Genomic DNA, 6,004 nt, shown 5'->3' on the forward strand with positions numbered 1-6,004 from the left:
CAGTCTTGGCAGACCAGGTAGTAGTAGTAGTACTAGTAGTAGTAGAATTTATTATTTTGATAGGGAAGGCCCTACAGACGTTGCCGTCTTGTTACAGGGAACCCTAAGTGCTCTTTACAGAGCGAAACAAAAACGGATAGATGCTCAACCTGACGACACGAGACAGGCAGAGAATTCCACCTATCAGCGCCAAGGAAAGAAATGGAGAACATGCCATATCTAGTGGTAGCAGCGGGCAAAGAAAGTGAAGAGAATGATTGCCCTCTAGTGCGCCTCTCGGTGCAAGTAGCAGCCGACTGGAGGGTGAACATTGAGGAAAGAAGAGGACTTGTAAGCTGATGAATACAGCGGAAAACAAAAATAAAAAGCCTCAAGTTGAGACGAGATTCGAGGGAGTATAACTTAGCGTGCCGCAAAACAAAGACAGTCGGGGTACGGCGAGGGAGACCAAAAACCTGTTTCATGCTGATATGACTTAAAGTAACAAGGCGAGAGTATAAAGATGGTGTAAGACAGTGAGCATACGAGTTGCTGGCGTATTCAATAGTGGATTGGATGAGGGATAAATAAAATATTCGCTTAGTTGTGTGGTCTACTGTACGGCGGCAGCGGCGGAATGCTCCTATCTTCTTATAAACAGATGTACATACATGGTTGACTTGATCCTCAAAGGTGAGGTGTTGGTCAATAATGAGGCCAAGATAACGCGCTGTGGCAGAAGGTCGAATATCGACACCACCGGTAGACACGGTAGATCCTACGGGCCAAAGCCAAAAGCGCAAAACGGCAAAAGGCAAATACTTGAAAGAGTAACTGAGTCTGTAACCATGGTAACTGATACTACACATGCCGTTTGTAGTGCCATGGTAATACCATAGTTACTATTATAATAAATGGTCAGTTTGAAAGTTTGAAACTGGCAGCATATTCATGCTCACTACTAGTACTACATACAGTACTACTAGTGCCGGACCGGTTTTGCTGGGAACAAACTGGCCGCAGAGCATTGTCCCGTTTTTCGACCTCCCAGTGCAGTGTCAGTAGTAAGTCCGTTGTGTGCGACTGAGCTGTAGACAAATCCAAGCGCCAAGCCAGCGATAGTCAAACGACGGACCGCCGACCAGCGATACATCTCATTTCGGACCGACGTGCTGCTCAAGTTGTGTTCCGGCGGTCGGATCGAGTCCGATTTTCCCCACGAATCCCTGTGGCGTTGACTGAGTATCTTGGATTTTCTGCAATGCCGGGCTCGTCCAGTCAAAAGCGACGCTTGGCCAACAACGCGTATCAAGCCAACGCTTCAAAGCGCGGGACTGTACCAAGGTCTCAGGTAAGACTGGTTCACACCCGATAACCCGTGCGTATGGCACAGCCCTCAGGCGAGCGATGGTGACCAAGCAGCAAGCTACAGCTGTCCTGTTACTGCTAGTACTAGTAGTAGTACTAGTAGATCTACTCGTATAGGAGGTATCTAATCCTAAAACTTGAAGGCTATAAATTAGTCTAATACAGAGTTCATTCACAAAGCCATGGTTTGGTAAATCTCCCATATCGCCTTATAAGTTATATTCATTACACGAACGCAAAATGTGTACGCACGGCCCAGCTTATAGTGATAGACCTACATGTACATGTACATATATGTAGATGATGGGCTGCAAAGTTAGGTAGGTTATCTAGTGCCAATAACAGGGGGCAAATGAGCTGAAAATAGAGGTTATACAATTACATCATCGGCTGAGATGCCTTGGCAAAGTTGCGGCACAGTGATGCACTAGCGATGCGCTAACGACCCACTGTACTAACGACCCACTGCACTAACAACCCACTGCACTAACGACCCACTGCGCTAACGACCCACTGCACTACGGTCTCGCTCTGTATACCATGGTATACCGGTACATAGCGCCCGTAAGAGGTTCCGCTGTATACTTGGCGCCCATAAGCGGTTCCGGAATTCCGCTATCTCAGTATCTCTAAGTTGACTTCTTTCGCATAACCTCCATAGCCTGCGTGTCCCCGGAAACAAGCAGAGCGCTTTTCGAGCCTGGCGAGTGTGTGTGTGTGTGTGTGTGTGTGTGTGTGTGTGTGTGTGTGTGTGTGTGTGTGTGGTGGTCTACTATGAGCTGAAATGGATGATCGTTTTCATCCCTACTACCTGTATGTGCTAACAACTTTATGTTGTAACCGGACCTGTAACCAGGTGTATCGACCACGTTCATGCAGGAGATTTCAGATTTCTATCTACTAACCGGTTTTGTTTACTAAGCGGACTGGTTATCATGAAGCCGGGAGGGGCTGTATAAAGCATACTATTGTCTATTGTTGGGCACCCAATATACCACACCACCACCTTGCGCTCTTGGCCGATCCAAACTCTTATTGTTGGGCACATACAGTGTTTTACTATTAGAGGTAGGCAGTACGGGTAGTCAGGTAGCCGTGCTACCCGTGAGGATCGACCTTGGGTAGATGGGTACCGGCTACAGAATAGTACCCGAAAACTCAAAATCGCAGATGACATACAGTGCACGTGTACAGATTCATGTAATACTCCGCATATCTACCCAATGTGTAAGGGAAGAGGTGCATTGTGGTGTTACCATGGAAACATTACCCGATAGGGTACCCGTGCTACCCATGAAAACTACCCGAACCCGATACCCGAAGAAAATGCTACCCGACTCAGCACTAATTACTAAACATTCTATGTGTCTTGTGATCCCTGACTGTGCAATGCAGCGTAGTGCTCAGGACGACGATGCCAAGGCAGCATTTGTGGGGCCAATCCTGCTCGTCTTCCTGTTCGTTGGTCTCTTTGGCACAAGTAAGTTGTGCTGCTGATGCTGGTGCTAGCCTGCTGGTGCTGGTGTTACTGGTGCACATGGCGGTGGTATTGCTGCTACTTTGTTGTTGCTGCTGCTGCTGCTGCTGCTGCTGCTGCTACTGTTAGTGCTTGTTGTGCGTATGGTGCTGGTGTTGCTGCGACGTGTATCCGATGAAAAAGCACACTGCAAGCACTTGAAAAACAATCTTTAGGAAGGACTGTTTGGTACGGTACAAAGAGCACCCCCCCCCCCCCCCCCCCCCGACCAGAACTCCTCCAGCCAGGAACACATCGTACATCACGGTATGCCGTGCCATGACACATACAGTACAAGTGTGCACTACTACATGTACATGTACCTTCAAGTTTGTTTTTCACTTCACACGGTACATATGCTAGTATAATTATACCACACCGAAGATGAAGTCAGAACCACTAATCGGCCAAAGGGCTTGTCCACCTGCTGACCCTACACGCCTGTGGTATCAACACAAAACAAGTCATTTGCAACCTTACCTGACTCGCTCAGATAAAATATGGCCCAGCAGTACCGTGTCGCTTCATCGAACATAACGTGGGCTGACAAAACTGTAATCACGGACGCTTTCTGTTCCGCTGTACTGATCGGCTTGTAGTGTTTGAGGCAGTCCGACTCATTCAGCCCAAGACATCTCCACGTACTGTTCAACACAGCTCCCCAATCCGAGCACAGTGCACTGGAACTGTAGAGCCACTGAAGCTCACCTGCACTGCACACTGCATGTAGTTGAAACTACACGGCTACCTGGCTGAAAGAGTCTGAACATGAGCAGAGAGTGTAGCGAGAAGTTTACCAAGGCATTAGGAAGGAACGTGCAGAACACCTCACGCCACGGCTTTGGAGGCGATAATGTATTGCTAATGCTTGTTGGGTGTGTTAGTCACACTTAGTATGGCACCTGGCCAGCTCAGTGCTAACATTCACTGCCTAAGTTGCAACCTGGTCGCATATCCCCTCCCAGCCTGCTTTCCCAACCCGCGACTCACTACTGTTCTAGCATAATATCTCCACAGAGCATGCATCATGACGGCCCTGGCTACTGTAAGTTATACACTCCATTAGCGTGGGGGTTTGCCATGCACTGCCTGCCGGGTGTAAGCTCTCACTCCACTCAGGGTCTAGTCGTAACACCACTGGGATGTGTGCTGAACTTGAACTGTGACTGCTCATACTGATCAGTGTGCACCAGGGAGTAGTAAAATACATATATGTATTTTACTACTCCCTGGCGTGCACCATACATGCTCAGAGAAGCTGGGCCAAGTTCTCCATGCCAGTCACGGCTGCCGTGTAGGTAACGGCGCACCCGCTATAAGTATTGCCAGGAGTAAACTAGAGCTCATTTTTCACTCTTGTTGCTACATGTATGTGGGGCGGGCCGAGTGTAGCATAGGATGTGTTGGTGAAAGTGTGGCAGTAGATTTGCGCGAACGGTTCATCCATGCACCTGGGTGTCCTAAAGTGTGGAGTGAATTTATTAGCCTCGCAGACTGCAAGTAGTAAAGTTGACGTGTAAAAACTCTTTGGATGAAAAAAGAAAGTACCTCAAAGTAGGTGCTAACTTAGACAGAACCATAATCCAGTTGCACCACCAGAGATTAGTGGTCACATGATTGTATCATTGTGTCATGTAAAGTTGCGCTATAAACAAACTCCAAGTGCAAAGCTGGTGGCCTGGACCAGTTCCGATGACGTCACTCTATGTGTACATGTGTGCATGTTCACCAGCAGGGAGTCGTCAAATATTTGACGACTCCCTGTTCAGCAATGTTTGTACCACTTCCAGGGCACCAGGGGGCGCCAAGTATGCACTGTGGGTCGGATTCACCTAGCACTGCTGTATCACAGTATAGCTGTTGCTCACGCAGCTCAGCTGGCAGACATGTTGCCATGCGTCCTGTATGATAACTGTACTGCAATGAGATCGAGTTGACTTCATTATTTTTATGTTGCCATGCAGTGATTTGGCATACGTACCGTGCATTCTATGTTGGAAAGCCGTACGATGATGTGCCGGGAGGAGATGACGGTGATCAGTTCGACTATGATTTCGGCGATGGACCAGGACAGCCCCACTGAGCACCATGGGTGAGTTCGTGCCCACCGGCTGATCCTGCGCAGTGCTGCCACGCCCCGTTGCCGTGGAGATGTTCGGAAACACAGCTGCATGCCACGAGCTGATGTCACAGTCTGCCTCCGATTCGGCACAATCAGGTCCACGCGGCAGTTGGTTGGAACTGTTATTCCAGTCGCCAATACGTCACTGGTGTATGGGTGTCTAACTGCATGGGGCGTACCAGGGAGTCGTAAAATACCGGTATTTTACGACTCCCTGGGGCGTACCCACTATCGGCCAGCACTCTCATGCCACAGTGACCATGGATTCGACAGTGCTCCGCGCTCTGAGTCCAGTCAGGTTATGGTGGCACGGACTTGTGCCGCTCAGCCTGGATACAGCACTCGGTCTGACTGCTGCTGCATGCTACATGACACGTTTGCCGTGTTAAGCTATAAAGTGGAGACTGTCCGGGCTGAGTCCACATGATACTTGTTGCAAATGTTCATCTATCCCGTCGTGCGGACAAACCAGCGAACTGGAGGATAGCTTATAAATTTTATGATTATTTTAAGAGCTTTTCGTGGAGATTAGAAACAAAATTAATGATGGCAATGAACATAGCGAATTGTGCCCCAAAACAAAGAAACCGCGAGTCCTCCCGTTCATTCCCTCGAACTACCGAATGTGATTATTGTCTAAAAATCATGGTGTTGCTGTCTGTACTGCCTCGGCATGGCTGCCTGCACTGGTGAGCTGTGTGCTGTGATTTCCACAGCAAGCAAAGCACTAACATGATTATCCTCATTTCCAAGAAAGCATTGAGACAAGCAAGGATTGGGCAAGGACTGACGGAGTTATTGTGTGCAGTGATGCATAATGTAAATCATTGTAGTGACTACGACTGGTGAATACCGTTGCCTACTGTAGCATGCACTCTTCAGAGCATGCCATTCTTTCTGTCCTGCTCTCTGGTTTGCCAAACCTGAGTATCTAGTGGTGTTCTGGTGGGTAGGCCATATCCAGTCAGATCAGCAATGACAGCAGTCGCTAGAGTGGCATGAGGGCGACCCAGTGGTTC

This window comes from Sycon ciliatum, chromosome 1, assembly GCF_964019385.1.
Source record: "Sycon ciliatum chromosome 1, ocSycCili1.1, whole genome shotgun sequence".
Classification (NCBI taxonomy): domain Eukaryota; kingdom Metazoa; phylum Porifera; class Calcarea; order Leucosolenida; family Sycettidae; genus Sycon; species Sycon ciliatum.